The sequence below is a fragment of the Hesperophylax consimilis genome, chromosome 1 (assembly GCF_061612785.1).
Source record: "Hesperophylax consimilis isolate HC1 chromosome 1, BYU_Hcon_1.0, whole genome shotgun sequence".
Classification (NCBI taxonomy): domain Eukaryota; kingdom Metazoa; phylum Arthropoda; class Insecta; order Trichoptera; family Limnephilidae; genus Hesperophylax; species Hesperophylax consimilis.
In genome coordinates this window covers 22,012,400-22,030,823 of record NC_142836.1, presented here as the reverse complement: position 1 = coordinate 22,030,823, position 18,424 = coordinate 22,012,400, and the positions used below count along the sequence as shown (strand labels likewise).

The window sequence follows — 18,424 nt, the reverse complement described above, 5'->3', positions numbered from 1 at the left end:
CATACATACGTTTTTCGTATTCGATTTCCGAATTCGTTTTCCGTAACAACATCCTTACGCACGTTCCGAATGCGAGCCGGCGCGTTCGGAGAAACCGAATGGAAAAAACCTAATGACGTCATGTGGAACGCAGCTATTGCATACAGTTTGTTTGTGCCGACGCAAACGTACGGAAATTTCCGTTCGTAATTCAGTGTTGCCAACGGATCTTGACCTAATATCGCCGTTTCTCATACATAAGGTAGCGTAAAGTAGCCGAATTTGCTGTTAGGTGGGACATGTTTAAAATTGATGTTTTTACGTGCAAATAAAAATTTCGTGGGGGGGGGGTGGTGACTAGAGAATTTCAAAAAAATAAAATTTGTCCCCAGAAAATAAAAAAAATCATGGGGAGGGTGGCTAGAGAATTTCAAGAAAATATAAATTTCCCCAGAAAAATAAATTTCATGGGGGGGGGGGGGGGGGGTGGCTAGAGAATTTCGGGACATGTTTAAAATTGATATGTTTTTGAAGTAGCTTAATTGGCGACCAGTCGCCTTTTAGATTTTTTCGGCGCCGATTCTCGCTCTGAGTAGCCTAAATGGCGATATATCGCCCTTGTTGGCAACACTGGTACTGACGTTTATACATTCCGAATGAAGAAAAACGAACGTTTGCGCTAGTCTCACGGAATTCCGAATACGGAAAACGAATTCGGAAATCGAATACGGAAAACGTATGTATGCGGCCAGCCTTAGAGTTGCAAGTTTTATCGGTTGAATTTTTGCAGACCACAGAAATTTATCAATTCGAATCATCGCGATCTGTAGGAAATCAGTTGTTCTTAATGATTTTATCTGGTTAACTTGTTAAAGGAATTGGTAGCGAATGAAAAAAACGAATCTAAAAAACCACGGTATTGGGTATGTAACTTGCTCAGTCGTAAATATAATGGAGGCATGCGTGTGGTTTAAGAGATATCAATATGGGAAAATAAAACATATAAGTAATTTACATTAAGAAATATCACGCGTTGACTTTAGATTGATTGCTAAGAATTTTGCTTCCGTTTCCTGCATCTGAATAAATTATAAGTGCACGCCTCAAAATTGAATCCAAAATAAATGAGTGATATTTACGATATACACAGATAGATAATCTAAATAAAAACCTGCTTGACAACAATGATGCTATCTTTATTGGAAGGAAGTTTCAAATCAAGTGAAATCGTGATGATATCCAATGGGCCTATAACTATTTCAGCAGCATCTTATCAGCATGAATCTGACAATTACTCAAATGAAGAAAGTAAGTCATCGGATATTGTAATCAAAGTAGTGTATATACACTTAGTAAATGAGTGCAGAAGGTTTTAAGTGCTATTATGTTCGTAGTAGTAGTTAGTAAACGTGAATTTCAAGACTAGTTTCAAGCTAATGCAATGACAACATCTTCAAAGTCTACACAAGTAAGTACTTATCGTACTTATGCAAATGTATGCACGTACATCTTACTGAACAGCTTTCAGTTTGATCGGTGAACTAGGTACAAACAGGTACTTATTGCGATTCATATAGCGTCATCAGGGGCGGATCTAAGACTCAAAAGGCAGTCAACAAACATAGCCCAAGGACTCTTGGTAGGGGCGGTGGGAAGGGAGGGGAGGGCCAGAGAATCACTATCTTTTGAATGTGATTTTATGCAAAAAAGAGGAACGGTGGCGTGGTCATTTTCATACAAAATAATTTTGGAGGGTTTGGGGGTACATTTTGAAAGCCACAAAACCCGCAAGAAAACAGTAAAAACCTCATAAAATGTTTCTTTTTTTATTTATTTGAAGGAGTTCATGCCAGATAATGCGAGTCGATGAGTCTAGTTAAAACTAATTAAAAAAACATTCAAAATACCTTTATTATTATTTTGAATTGTGGAACGAAAATATATTTTGCACTGGAAAGATAAACTGAATAACTTGCATTTTATATAATTTTAATGTGTACCTTATTACCTGCAGAGATATAAAAAGACTTACAATAAAATATGAATACCGTATATTAGTCCCAGTTCCTTAATGGTATCGAAGCCTTTGGCATCTATGGAACTATGGCATCCCCAACTGGAGTAGGTAAGTGAGGAGAGTGAAGGGAGCGGAAAATTTGTTCTAACTTTTACTGTTCTAATTTTTACGTACCTATCCCCTGGAGAAGGGAGTAGTATATGGATTATTACACTCACAAAGACACAGAAAAACCGCAGCAGGCTAAAGCTTTTTTTTTAGGTTGGAGGGCAAACCAATAAACGCTTTGGATTTTTATTGAAATTTAATCATTTAAAACGGAAGCTTATAAAACATATCAGCTTCACCAACTAGTTGCCGAGTGGACAGAGACGGTATATTACGTCTGTCTCTGGCACTAAGCGCTTAAAATTTATATTATTCATACACATATACACAACAATATTATGTGTTATGTTTCAAGTAACCTTTTAATTTATTGTCGATTTTTAACTTAATAATATGATTATTTATGTAGCGCCGTTTTCTTGACAAAATCAGTTCAAGGGCGCTTTAAATACTGGGTAAGTACTGCGATTGCTCGGCCTGATTACCTCCCCAAACCACCCTCAGCGGCCCAGTCTGTGGGCATGAGTTACGGGGCACACTCCGGCCAGTGTGGTTGTTTGCTGAAATGCTGACTGTTATAACCGCAACTGCGTCTCGTCTGTCATCGCATTTGTGCGAATTAAAGAATATTTATTTTTTTTTTTATTTATTGGACAATTTGGATAGCGCCGCTTTTGTGAGATATTACCTCAGGGGCACTTTACAGTTGATGCAGGTCGATAATAATTGTGATACTCTTCGTAGGGCAATGTAACATTCTGGGGTCACTAATTATTGCAAAGTAATATTTGAATTCTTCCTACTAATATGATTAAAATCAGAAATTGTTGTTTGGGCAATGTTGGAGTACCTACTAAGTCATCAGGGTTTGTAGCACAGTCGGTTGCTAAAGGTTTTTTTTATCCATAATTACGGTAACTTGTGATCGTTCCTGAGCATGACTACATATTCAGTTTCAGTGCCGGCAACCCGGGCGTTTATTTAAGGTTGGTTCTGTACAAATGTTTTTTTTTCATTACCCTCCTCACTAGACAAAGTCTGTTCTGAGGCTTCTATTGCTAACAAATAAACAACAGTTCACAATGACGAAGTGTACTTAATTTATGTGACGTAAATTGTTGTTAGCAATCTGCAGCCGTGCTGAGGAACAATAACAAGTTACCGAAATTATCGACGAATACTGAACCCGCCATCCCTGGGTTTGTTTTCCTGACGCTTTGGACCACTTGACCACTAAACGACTTTTTGTCGGGAACTTGTGGTTTTGATTCCATATGCTGCCAGCAGTTTTGAAATTTAACCTTAATTGAACATTATTAAAAATTTTATATAGGTACCTACAGATGTGGCAAAAAAAACATTAACAAATTAATAGGTACATATACATAATTTTTATTATTAATTATTACTAAAACATAATTTGGTAGTTACTTTTTCCTTATTATCTGTGTGATCATTAATTATTAATAAAACGATATTTGGTAATTACGTTTTCCTTATTATCTGAGTGATAATTAATTATTGACGATGTTTTCGATCATTAAGAAATTCCTTTTGTGACATAATAATTTGTAAATTCCGGAAAAAATACATATACGTATATTAATGTCGAAGATTTACAAGGAAAATAAATTTGACAGGTGGTAAATACGCTTTTTAAAATGAATGCCAATTTACTTTGTTTTTATTCTCGTGGATCACTGGGGCATATGATGGCAAACACTTCATTTAGCATGTAATAATAGAAACGTGATCAAATTATTATACCTAGTTATACCTTATTATATCCAATACGATATATAGGCACTGACTATACATCAATGTAGAGTATAGGTCAATAAATAATTCAGTTTTGCACGATTTTACAGTCAAATTTGGCACTTTTTTGTGACTTAATTGTAATTTAAAAAAATATAATTTTCCCCTACCTGCCGTTCAAATATAATAAAATTAAAATAGTACACCTTAAAAAATGCGTTTTTGGGTAGAAATTTTAATTTATTTACTACAAATTTGTTTTCTAACGTAATTCGGTGGTATGGAATTTAAGTTTTCGTCCATCAAAATGATTTTTTTTAAAATCATCAGATCATTATAATTTTATATCATCAGATCATGAAATTTTATATCATCTGATCATGATAATTTTATATCATCAGATCATGATAATTTTATATTTCATTACATTCGTACAGAAAATAGAGTTAAATTAAGTAGTAAATGGACTACATTTAATAATTTAGAAGACAAATAAACAAAGTAGCAGAGATTAGATATTTACCATACCTTTGGAATTAAAATTTATCAATTTGGTTGGGTGTTTTGGCATCAAATTCAAATTTAAGATTTCGTGTCGATCATAAACCAAAAACACAACATTCCGAATAAACAATGTTGGACGTGTAAATTGCAATTGGTGAATTTGACACAAGAGATGTTTTAAGGCTCCCACAAACTAATTATTGACACAAGAGATGTTTTAAGGCTCCCACAAACTAATTATTCGCAACGAAATCGAATTATTCGCAGCTATCTTAGTACCTACGTGGCGGCATATGATCGTGCATGCTCAAATCTGCGCGGAATTTCGCTGGATTTTTTCGCCGCGGATTTCTGTCAGGATCAAGTTTTCTTCGCTACAGTTATAATTTCGCTATTATTGTGGCAACTGTGGCAAAAGGTGAAAAATTGTTTGAATCCTACGAGGATTACAAAAACTTGAAACTGAATGAAATAATAATAGATGATTAAATCACACAAATGAGAGCTATGTAAACTATACTGAAGAAAGATAGATACACGAAAGTTAAAGTAATGTTGAAGGTGTTAAATGTCTTGTCATTTATTTATTTAGTAACGCCCTTGTGGTCTTTTACAATAAGATAAGATATTATATTGAAAACAACAGTAACTTAAACGTAAGCTTAACAAACTGTTTTAACTTCACAAGAGTTAAAAATAACAATATAACATAAATAATATAAATAAAAATAAAACATTAATATAATTGGTAAGTTAATAACACGCTTTGGATAGATTATTATACGTCTTTATTGACATTTGCTAAAAAATTATGAATGAATTTGGTTCTAAATGTATCACAATTTAAAATTTAAATATCAGCGATATCAATTAATTAATTCATTAAATCATTTAAACAAATTATTCACCTCAAAAGTGTATTTTTAATGGCAACAAAATAATTAATGGCCAGGCCATATACCAACTGGATTTTTGAAAAAAATAAAATCTTGCAGCACGAGCACACACACGAGACGAGGAAAGTAAGGATATCTGGCGAATTGCTAGGGGAAGTTAAACTAGAAGAAAATATAAAGAAATTAAGATTTAAATTACAAAATATGTGATTTAATTACATTATTTAAAAATATATATATGGATTTATTTACAAGAATTGTATTAGGGAATACACCTCGGGAAGTTTTGAGACAAAAAATTGAAAACAGCCTCGAGAGGCTAGTTTAAATGTCAGCGTGTCTGATTTCAGCAGAGAGAGATCAATGACTGCCTGGTTCAGGGTCAGCCCTGAGCCAAATGGTGCCTGGTGCTTGAAAAATGTTGGCACCCCTTGTCAATACCGGTAGACGAGGTAAATGATCACTGTAATCAATAATTTTCCAATGATTTGTATTTTTGTGTAGCGCAGTTTTTATAAAAAAAATCATCTCAAAGGTGATGTGTTAGGACTGTTAGGTGTTATTAGCACCTTGGCAATTCGGCACCCGGGGTGGACTGCTCTGGTCTGGTGAAATTTGATGGAAGCACCCTCCTCAATAAGGATTGCATTGAAATACTTGGAGTTAGTATGTATATCAGATTGGTTCCAATATCGGGGATCTATAGAAGCCCGAGTAAAGCTGTATTCCAAGAAACTGGGCGTCTTGTATAGGTCTAGCAGATTCTTCAATAGTAATCAAAGCTAACCCTATACAAATCTGAAGTACGCCCAACGATTGAATTTGGGAGCCACCTCTGGGCTGGAGCCCCACAATACTTAACAAATCTACTTGATTCTGTGCAAGGGAGGACGGTTCTGTGCAACGGATTGTCAATCAGGAGAGGCTGATTGACAATTCATTGTTAACAGACCGATTGCCATATCTAATGCACCTATGAAATGTTGGTAGGCTGAGTCTGTTTTACAGGTATTTTAATGGAGCCTGCTTTAAGGAGCTAGCAGCATTAATTCCCTTCATATATTCCGAGCTTTACTTTGCGAACTTAACCCGCCTCACAATGCTGCCCAACCGGGTGGCGACGTAGCTCCCCTGCCATTAAATCACTCATAAAAAAAAGGGATGCTGTGAGGGTCTTTTTTAAGGAAAGAAAGGAGAAGAAGTTCTAGGAAGGTAAAGGATATGAGGGTTGCGTAGGAATCTAGAGATCAGTGTGTCCAGGAGTGACGGACATGTGAATATATATATATCGCACTGCGGCGCAAGGCGATGGATCGAGAGACCAGGTGGAGAGGTCAAAGGGTCTCCCCAAACCAGCCTCTCCCGATCTGGCCCGCCACGCAGCTGGTGGGCAGACGCATCCTAAACTCATTCAAAAACCCCTGCTAAATCACTGCACGTAACGAACCACTTGGGGAAATTAACAAATATTATATTTTTTCCTTCTTTGATTTTTTGGTTTGATGTAGTTTTGCGAGCAGATATTTTCAATGGTGAAACAAACTAACAAAAAACCAAGAAACTAGAGAGTTACGATTTTGAGTAAACTCACTCAAAAAGTAAACTAGAAAAATTCACACTAATTCACACCGTTTTAGCCAAGGTTTTTGCAGAATAAATAATGAAAATAAACATTGTTTGAGGAAAAGACGCGGATCTTTGATGTTTTCGCGTAAATTTGCTCAAAATTACCCTACACAATGTTATTTGCTAATATACTAGTAATAAACAAACATTAAACATGGAATAGACGTAATTATCTACTGCAAATTACTTTTGTTGAAATGAAAAATCTCCCACTTTAACAATAGATCAACGTCACATAAACGGACAAACACATGCGATCTTTAATTATAACAGACACGAACATTACCTACTATCAAGTTTTATTTATGTGCAATATATCTTGATCAAAGGGAAAGACGTTTTAATAAACGCAACAAGATAAGTTTCACAATATTTTTCAAAAGGACATCCAGGATCTAGTTACAGTAATCAAACAGTAGTATAGTAAGACTGAGTTAGCTACCTTCTACGAGTAGAATCCGCGGATACTGCGCATGACCGCACTGACAAAGTCACCGAAGGAACTACACAAATTAGTATGATCTCTCGACTAATCACCAATGGCAGTACAGTAACGATGGCGAGCACAATATTAATTAAAATATTGAAGACAATATTAGTGATTTTTTTAAACGAAAATCTGAAACAGAAAAATCAGAAAAGGAAACGGTCACATCTGGGACTCGAACCCAGGACCCTTGTCTTTCCGGGACAAATTCCAGATGTGACCGTTTCCTTTTCTGATTTTTCTGTTTCAGATTTTCGTTTAAAAAAATCACTAATATTGTCTTCAATATTTAAATATTACAATTTGAGGTTTTACTCAATAAAGTTATTCCGAAAAATTAATATTCATTCTAGACTTGCAGAAAAAGTCAACAGATGTCGCACATTAAAAATAAAAAAATAAGATAGGTTTATCTAAAAGACGCTGTCTGGATTGCATTTAGTTCGGGTTGAATCTTGCGATCATACTTAAAGATAGTTGCCAATAAAAATGTGCGGTGAAAAAATGAAGACAATGTTGGTAGTTCTTATTCGAAGTATGATACAGTTAAAAGTGACCGAGTAGGATAGGGTCCCATTAGCGCAGTTGGTAGAGCATTGTCCCGGAAAGACAAGGGTCCTGGGTTCGAGTCCCAGATGTGACCGTTTCCTTTTCTGATTTTTCTGTTTCAGATTTTCGTTTAAAAAAATCACTAATATTGTCTTCAATATTTAAATATTACAATTTGAGGTTTTACTCAATAAAGTTATTCCGAAAAATTAATATTCATTCTAGACTTGCAGAAAAAGTCAACAGATGTCGCACATAAAAAAAAAAAAAAAATAATAAGATAGGTTTATCTAAAAGACGCTGTCTGGATTGCATTTAGTTCGGGTTGAATCTTGCGATCATACATAAAGATAGTTGCCAATAAAAATGTGCGGTGAAAAAATGAAGACAATGTTGGTAGTTCTTATTCGAAGTATGATACAGTTAAAAGTGACCGAGTAGGATAGGGTCCCATTAGCGCAGTTGGTAGAGCATTGTCCCGGAAAGACAAGGGTCCTGGGTTCGAGTCCCAGATGTGACCGTTTCCTTTTCTGATTTTTCTGTTTCAGATTTTCGTTTAAAAAAATCACTAATATTGTCTTCAATATTTAAATATTACAATTTGAGGTTTTACTCAATAAAGTTATTCCGAAAAATTAACAATATTAATTATTCGAAACGAGTTTCCGATTTCATGCAGTACTTTTCACTGTACGTACCTAATTGCCGCCCAAAGGTTAAGTACCTACATAAAAGTTGTAGTTTTTATAGAAATAAATGTTCAGTGTTTATGTGTAAATGCATCTTACATAAAAGGTAGCTTGAACTGGATTGATACATAGTTTGATATTTATAATATCGTTGAAAAATATCTCAGTTACTAAACGCTGTAAAACTTATAAATTTTCATAGTCTCTCTCGTAGTAGCGCAGTATAGTTTCTAAATTTATTTATTATGGCTTTTTTATGTGTATACGTAAAAGACCTTTTGCAGTGGGTTTACGAAAAATTGTTACAAATATTTTCACTAATACAATATTAATGTTTTACTTAATTTTGGGTAATTTACCCCGGTTTGTAGGACCCGTGTTAGTGCTTTACGCTTGTGTCATTTCTACGTGTGTTTTTTTACATAGTAGATAACAAAACATAATTTACGCATTTATTCAAATAATCTAAAAAAAGCTGTTATATAATATATAAAGGAGAGGAAGGTAACAGTTTATATTGGATTTCAAAAAACCGAGCAACTCCAGGGACTTCAACTAGTAGTTCCATAAAATAAGTTAATTAATAGTTGAAAACACCAAATTCTATCACGAAACCGGTCTGATTAGCTTAACGTTCTGGCAGGTTAACTTACTAATGTCATGTTTGTCTGTCTTATCTGATAGATAACTGTTAAAATCCTGTCACTTTGAACGCGAACCTTGAAAGACGACCCCACCTAAATCAGATACCAAATTACCAGATGTCATCAGCATGATGTCCGGGAGAGGAATACCACAGATCACGTACAAAAGAAATCCACCGCACATAAAAACGTAGCAAACGGGTTTCACTATGCAGGATTATGAGAAATGAACACTTCACAATGAGAATTTACGAGCGTGCTCAATAGTGAAAATGCCTTGTTTTCAGAACGAAAAAAAAACTAACCAGTTATTATTATACATAGCCTTATTTTGAAGAAATGCTCTCTTCGGGTTTTCGTTGAATTGACCCAGTAATCACTATTTTTGTCTTCGGGCCAAATATACATTTATGGTTTGTTTGTGGCACACGTTCCATCAAGATCCAATCACCATTTTTTACATTTTTAGAATCTAATAATAATAATAATTCCCACGGTGAATGAAACCATAATCTGGAGAATCTGGTTATTTTTTTTTATTGCCGGCAACCTGGGCGTTTATTGTAATTACATGATCAATATTACAAACATGAAAGTAACCCGCCTCACTAATGCATGAAATTCTAAAATAAGACTGGCTCAGAGCTTTTCCATATAAGATCAAGCCCTTTAGGGGGCATATTGTACTTTAAGATCAAGCTAAACAATCGACCTTAACACAATTATCCTTTTAGGAGATATTTTTTATACTAAATACAAGACAACATTCTTTGAATATGAGACCAAACTTTAAAAAAACCAGAAGTTTTTCTTTGCATGTTGTTTGTATACTACGGTGAACTTTACATAATATTTCACATTTTGTGCGGACAATGTTAGTTTTGTGGTCCTTTTTTGAGGAAAAAAGTTACACAAAAGCCTCGGTAATCAGCATATCGAATTCCTACCTATTTATAACATATTTCTCTTGAAAACGTTGAGTTTTTAAGTTCCTAAAAAAATATCTGTTGTTTTTAAGAAAATATATATACATTTGTAGAGCCGAATCGGTAATTGTATGGAATCCCGTTGATAGAAAAAATCGCAAAAAAGTATGCTCCCAAAATTATTATTGTTCTGTTATTTAACATGTTAAATAATTATTATTTTTTTGGTAAACTAATGTTTTAAGACAAGGTTTTTTTATGCATAGCACAAAGGGTAACAATTATTTTACAAGCAATAATTATTCGCCTGAAACACTCATCCACATTGAAAAATCTCCCGATAAAAGATACATGACGCCAACGGGACACGAACCCGTGTCCCTTCGATTTCCGGTCGACAGCTCTGACCACTGAGCTATGGCGGCTTATCTCTTACCCGCGAAATGATTCAATATATACTAGTATTTCATTCAATGTTTCATTCAACAATGTCCCGTTGGCGTCATGTATCTTTTATCGGGAGATTTTTCAATGTGGATGAGTGTTTCAGGCGAATAATTATTGCTTGTAAAATAATTGTTACCCTTTGTGCTATGCATAAAAAAACCTTGTCTTAAAACATTAGTTTACCAAAAAAATAATAATTAATATTTGACAAGTTCAAGTATTTCACCTAGAAATGTAGACAATTTGTCTCAACGCCATCTAGTGAGAGAGTTAGCACTTACAATGCCTTTCTCATATAAAATAAAGTTGGTTGTTTTCAGGTGAAAAAATGTAACAAGCAGTAATTGTTGAATGAAACACTAGTATATTATATTGAATCATTTCGCGGGTAAGAGATAAGCCGCCATAGCTCAGTGGTCAGAGCTGTCGACCGGAAATCGAAGGGACACGGGACAAGGGACGTTGGCGTCATGTATCTTTTATCAGGAGATTTTTCAATGTGGATGAGTGTTTCAGGCGAATAATTATTGCTTGTAAAATAATGTTAAATAACTTTTTATAGGTATGAAAAAATCACAGTGTATCTTTAAACGCAACTTGGATGTTTGCTGAGAGATTTTTTGTTCTATTATAATATTTTTTAAATATTAATGCCCTCCCTCTAACATTCGTATTTACATAATATCGCCCTTTCAAACCATCTTCTTCTTTTTTAACGCTTATTACGGAGACTTTAGGTATACATCGGTCAAATCTGACTTGAGAGAGAACGTAACTCCGAAAATAGCAGATGACCTGGACGTGGGTGCATTTACAAGTGTGTTCTGTGGCATTACATGCGACTTGGGAATACTGGGTACATGGTGTGTGAATATTGAACGACTGTTGAATTACAGTCGATAATAGGTACGTCTTAGTCTGTTTTGACCCATGTCTACCAGATAGTTTGCATACGAAATGCCGTGTCAAATCTAACACCCGCGTGGTAATTGGATGGTTATTTTAAAACACGGTTTGTGTATTTTAAATTTATAAATATTGCTGCATTGGGAATATAATTTCTTCAATTTGGGGAATATTGTCATATTATAAATATTCCTAGTGGGGGGAAATTGGGAAGTGGGAAGATGAAAAGAAAATAGTTTGCAAACTACTTTACTATTCAGATTTAAAAAGTAGACTATTCAGGTAAAAAATCTCTAATTGAAACGCCACTATACAAATCGGGCTTGGGGCCGCGTTTCTCTTTAGGGCTAAGGATCTTACCGCTCTGCCGGGTGATCGTAAAAGCGCAAAATCAATTTTTTTCACAGAATCTACCTATTTGCACAGAGCCAAGAAGGAATATTTTTAAGGAAGGAGTACCAACCATCTGGAGCCAGTGAGTCCATGGAATCCCCAATTGAGGTATGTTGTGAGGCTGAAGTTAGTGGGGATGGGAAGGGGATGGATAAGAGGAAGGTGGGTAAGTACCTGGATTTTCAGATATGGTCACCAAACACGAATAAAGCCATTTAAAGAAACATTTCAATTCTGAATGGTGGTCTTTCACCATGGCATTACTAAGAGTATCTTTCACGCTGAAAAGTTCCATAAATATGATACATATTTTTATGAATTAATTGTGAAACAAGACACATTAATCATACACAATTTACTGGCGCACGATGGGATTTGAACCCAATGACGATTTTACGTATTTTCTTGCTAAAGCTGGAATAATAAAAGCTGAGTATAATAAATAAACATAGTAATTACATATTTTTGTAGTTACGCTATTATTTACGAAATTTTGTAAAGATCTTACCTCAAATTATCTTCAGGCTTCAAAAAGCAATCAAACACCAGCAGATAACCTGCTTGATGAAACTGCACCTGAAAATAGAAAATATTCACATTCAAAATAGAAAATATTCACATTCAAAATAGAAAATACTCACATTCATAATTGAAAATATTCACATTCAAAATATAAAATATTTACATTCAAAATTGAAAATATTCACATTCAAAATTGAAAATATTCACATTCATAATTGAAGATATTCACTTTCAAAATTGAAAATATTTACACTCAAAATTGAAAATATTCACATTCAAAATTGAAAATATTCACATTCAAAATTGCCCCATAAGCCTTCTCGTTCAACATATAACCCTTTTAAATAATTAATTTTAATACATTATTAGTTAACTGATTTAACCTGGTTTTTTTATGAATCTTCAATCTTCAGTAGAAATTTTATTGTAAGACGTAAATTTTAGGAGTGTATACTCGTACTGGAAGATTGAAAACCACCCAGAAATTATTTCAGCGATATCAGCGATTCAAATCATTATTCTTCGGGGAAAAATTGCGACAAGGTGTGAAACACATAAGAAAGCATTTCCAACATATTAAATTTATTAAAACGTTTTGGTCGAGCACCGCAGGACATAATTGAATAATGTTTGAAGAAAAGTTGTATATTTAACAAAAGTATATTTATAAAAAATGTATTAAGAATTTCACGAACACCATAAATTTTCACTGAGTGAGACCATGGTATACTGGGGTGGAAGGGGCAGAGCCTTTGGGCCCCTGAGCGTAGGGGAAAGATGAGCAAGGAGGAAAAAAATAGTAGATAAAGACGGACCAAAACTTTTATTTCAGTAATTTCAAATTCACTTTGTGGCGTCTTTTTAATTTAGTGAAAGTAAAACCATATGTACCGTACCATGTACCATATTTATTTACTAAATATAAAATGACCTTAAAAGAGTATTTCACTGATGTTTCTTGAATTGATGTTTCTGATGTTTATATTTCTAGTATTTATATATTTATAATCCTGTTATGGTATGATTTACATGCACAATTGTCTTCTTATGGTTATGGTTATGATATGATTTATATGCACAATATTGTTTGTATTCTTATGGTTACCAATTTATCGATAATCTTTTATTTTATATAAATTTTAGTTTTTTTTTCTCCTTTATTTTTGTTATTTTTGTTGTATTATTTTGTTCTATTATTTTATACAATTCTTTTATTTTATATAATTATAACTTCACATTTCTCATAAATTTAATTATTTCTTCTAATGCTGTCTTACGTAAAGTCACAAGGAGGAAATCCGTAATTGGTTTTATTTTGGCTATTTTACTTATGTACAATCTGTAAAAATGTAAACTGTTGATTTCCAAAAAATGAATAAATAACTGAATAAATAAATAAATTATTGATGCAAAAAAAAAAAAAAAAAAAACGCTTTGTGTATCTCTACACCACTATTTTATCAAAATAATTCACGGCAATAATATTACAAAACCAAAAATTTCGTCATCAGGATAATATTATATTCAGTAGACGTTGTATCCTGATGAAGAAACGATTATTTTGATCAATTGGTGGTGTAGAGATACGCAAAGTTTTTCATTTTCATAAAGTTATAATTTTTGCTATTACCATAAAAAATATTTTTGCCTAAAAAACTTCGATTAGAAAAGAATTCGATTAGATATAAATGTTTTGTAGTAGATATTAATTATAGGTTGTCTCAACCTATAGTAAACATATTCGTGGCCCCCCGCCCCCCCTCCCCCCTCCCCCGAGCCTAAATTGCCCTACTGCTACAATCGTATTATGTGTGTACCTGAAGCTACGATTTCTGAGTTGGTTTTTTACGCACGCTATCTTCCCACTGTCCTTGATAACGTGTTTAAGCCAAGCAGGATCTCGTCCAAAGGATATTTAGCTAGTTAACAACATAACAACTGAATCGTAACAGAGAATCAACAAACTATGCGTGATATTTATGACTTAAACTATTAAACAATCTCAATCTCCAGGCAATTTGAGAAAAATAAAAATAAAAATTCATCGACAACCGAAATCGGGAGGGTCGAAATATTATTAAGGTTTTTGTTTTGTTCTTAATTTTTTACTGTCGATTTTACATAAAACGAACTTATTAGTATCACATACATACCGCAGGCAGCCAAAATAATGATTGTTCTGATTGATATTTTGACACAGAAATTGAACGATTTTCACGACAGGATAAATTTGGTAGCAGTTGTTCACAGTTGAAAAAACGCATTTAGGATTCCGCGAATTTAGCGTTATTACCATATCTTTGTTATCAAATAAGAATTAAATAATTATTTTTAAAAACATAATTAAATTAGTATTAAACTATCCACATAAAATCAAAATTCCAGTTTGATAAAAAACTTCATATATACATTTAAATTTTTTAATAACGATAGAACTATTCACGTTTTTACAATAAAACAATGCTTATAAACTTATTTTACTGCACATACACAAAAACTTACGAACATAAAATTTTTAATTATACAGTCGATAACTTATCTTTATTTAATTTATGCAAAAAAGTTTTTTTATAAATAAATTTATGATGTGTATACAAATGTATATAAATATTTTACATATTATTATTTATGGTCATCTCGAAGATCATGGGAAAGTCATTATTAAACTATTAACAGACATGGATAATTTTTTTTTTAAGTTTTGTGAAAATATATTTTCAATGAAAATTTTACTGTTTTATTCCATTTTTTTGGACTTGAGTAGTTTTTTTTAGAGATGCAGATGTGCCTCAACGTTTTACGATGTTGGAGGTACTACGTGTGAACACAGTTACAGAATGTCAACAGCATTCTTGCAAGAATGATTTTTTTTTCGTTTACGGAGCACATTCTTTTACTAAGTGATACATATTGATCTTACATATTATTATGAATATATTGTATTAGTTTAAGTGGAAAAACGTTACAAAGTCCGTCAATAATGATAATAGTATAGTAGTCGGATACCTGCATACCATCAACTATACAAATACCCATTACTATACTAGTTATCATATCATTATTATCGGATTTTAATTTGAATTTAATTATTCCGCGATTGTCATCACATTTCATTGCAAATTATATTTTTATAACAGAAAAATTATTTATTTATTTATTTTAAAACAGTAAAATAGGCATTATTCGTGTTTATTCTACAAATTTTCCTTTGATATCAAGGTTACTGGTTCGATTCGACGAAAAAGGTGGAAAAGTCAATTTTAAACCTGTGTAAGTGAGGTGATGTTTAATGTAGGTTAGACTGTGCTTAAAAAATTATATTTTCAGTTTTTTTTTTTTTGGTTTTAGGTCGTGAGGAACAATCTCTATCATACTAAAATAAAGTCGCTATCCGCGTCTGTTTTTTTGTGCGCTTAGTTCATCTAAACTACACAACGGATTTTGATAGGGTTCGTGAACTCCCATTTTCTGGAGAGGTCCACTATCTTTACCATCCCACCGCTTTCCCACTGAGAGGTTTTAATTATATAGTATTTACACAAATTGGGTAATAAAAAACTCGGAATAGAAGAAGAAGAATCGCTTTCTAAATATGCAATAAACAAATCTTCCCATTCACTTTCCATCTTGGGTATCAATTGAAAAAAAAAGATAAAAGTATTTACCAAAGCAAATACCAAATACTAATTTCGGTTGTCTGTGAGTCCTGCGTAACTCTTGTACAATGAACTCATATTTTCTTTCAATTTAAGTGTCATTTTCAAAATTGGTACTGATTGTGTAAAGAATTGAGACAAGCATAAAGTACCTACCTATAATATAAAAATTGTTAACAGAAATCATTGTGATTTTCAAATTGAAACAGGTTTGTCAAGAATTCAAACTGTCCCGTAAATTTTCAAGTATGTACGTGAGTGGTTTATTTATGGTTAGTACAATCCAAAGGCGAGAGGGACTTGGGTTAGCGGAAATTGAAACGCACTCGGCGCCGGATCTCGTTCAAGGTCATTAATTAATAGGTAGGTATCTACGACTTAAACTTTTTTCCATGGGAGACACATCTACGAGTTTTAAGAATTTTCTAAATTGGCATCTAATTTATGTGTAAAACTTATTGTGAGAATTTGAGACACTGTCGATGTGAACAGATTGTCAAAATAAAATGACAGGTACATTTATCATTTTTTGTAATCACTAGCTCTCCTGCAAATCTACTGACCATAGGTTAGTTGACAGTATAGTCAAGATAAAAGACCCGTATTACAGATTTTGAAAGTATATTTTATATTATGTTAATCAAAATACTTCATCACAAAGCTCTAATAACGGGAGTTATCATACAATGCGTAACAAGCAGTCAAGAAAGTTATTCGCCAATTTACAACATAAAATTATAATATTAAAACGATGATCTGTCATCCTGTCATCGTATATGAATTCAAGAATTTTTGTTTTAATTATCTGCGGCCCGGTATAACAGTCAGACTGTATCTTCGCCATATGAGACATTCCTCGATCGAAATCAAGCTGGCTAAATCGGCCGCTTTAGCATTGGTAACCCGCAGAATAGTTCCCTTTTTTAGACACCAAGGTGCAAGCAGTAACAAATGTCAAATATGACGTTTACGTGAGTAATTGCGTTCTTCCATCTCACCGAAATATATGTAACTTGCATAATTTTATCAATATGAACTGTTATATTCGTCAAGCGATAAGGGATTTTGACGTTTTTAATTGATAAAAATATAACATAGATAAACAGTCGGGTAAGGCATTATAAGAGGAATTTTTCAACGCCAGAACAGTTTTTTCAGCGGTTTGTTAGTCATACTTTCATGAATAGTGCATTGACTCCAGCAAAACAAACACTATTTAAAATTAGTTTCCTTGCATATTTACCATACTGATTGAAGTGGAGATCGTAGCCCGCCTAAAACGTGTGAAATTTCAAAGGCTCTCGGTAAATGACAGTAGAGAGTAGAGAGCATGGATGTACCACTCACGTCGATAGTAATTAGGTTTTTTCATAGAAAAATTAAGAACATTCGTCTATTAAAATCAAAGATAACACGTGTAATATTACTAATGTCTAGGCTTCCGACCTATATATGGATTATGTTCCAAGCCACGCTAAGCTCGATATTCCAAACAAGTATAGCTTTAAATCAATGAATATGCGATCGATCAATCGATATCGATTTCATTAATTTGGGACTTTGGGCGGTAAAAATGGCTGGTTTTAAAAATTCCTACTTTGCTCATCAGAGATGCATTTGGTGAGTTCTGGGTCGTTTTGTTTTTACAAAACGGGCGAAGAGCTGCACAAATAAATTTGCAAAAACGTTGTAAATTGACGTTTTTCGAATACGTGGCAAAACCTGATAGCACTGAAATAAAAGTTTCAATTTAATTTTATTTTACTAGCGCAGACCCGTGAAAAATTAGGGCTAATTTGGGATTTGTGGAACTGAAAGTATTAAAAAAAATATATGCTTGCCTCTGGATCATTGCCTTTCAAAAAAACAAATTACCCAATGGCATTAGCCACGTTATATTCTCTGAAAAAGATACACATTCGAAAAATACGTATGTACGAATGAAATAGCTCTTTGAACGGTCGATAAATTAAGTTCACCGGAACTAGTTTAGTTAAACCACTAATTAACGTACCTTAAATCTATTAATTCATATACGCATCTACCATATTGAAACCGGAACCGGAATGTAACAATCAAATTTACAGAAAGATGAAATTCCAAATGGTTGAGTTAAAACAGGACGACCAATTACCTATAAATACATTTGGAAATTCATTTGCTAGCGTTATACACTTGGTCGAAGTGTATAACGCTAGCAATTATGCTAAATTATAATAACAGTTATCGAATTTACGTAAAAACAATCGAATAATTATCATAATGATATGATAATTGCTGTATTTATCATGCAAAAATATTTTAACTTTGCTTCACA

The 18,424-nt window shown here is 33.3% G+C and overlaps 1 protein-coding gene across 1 annotated transcript in view; it reads right to left on the bottom strand.

The window, feature by feature from the left end:
* The window catches only part of LOC149426447 (very long chain fatty acid elongase AAEL008004-like), a 93,949-nt gene that overhangs the window by 56,285 nt on the left and 19,240 nt on the right, over positions 1-18,424 (bottom strand). Inside the window, exon 2 of the mRNA XM_089651679.1 lies at positions 12,438-12,505. The gene's annotated coding sequence lies outside the window, so the exon portion shown is untranslated. The remainder of the gene's footprint in view (positions 1-12,437; positions 12,506-18,424) is intronic.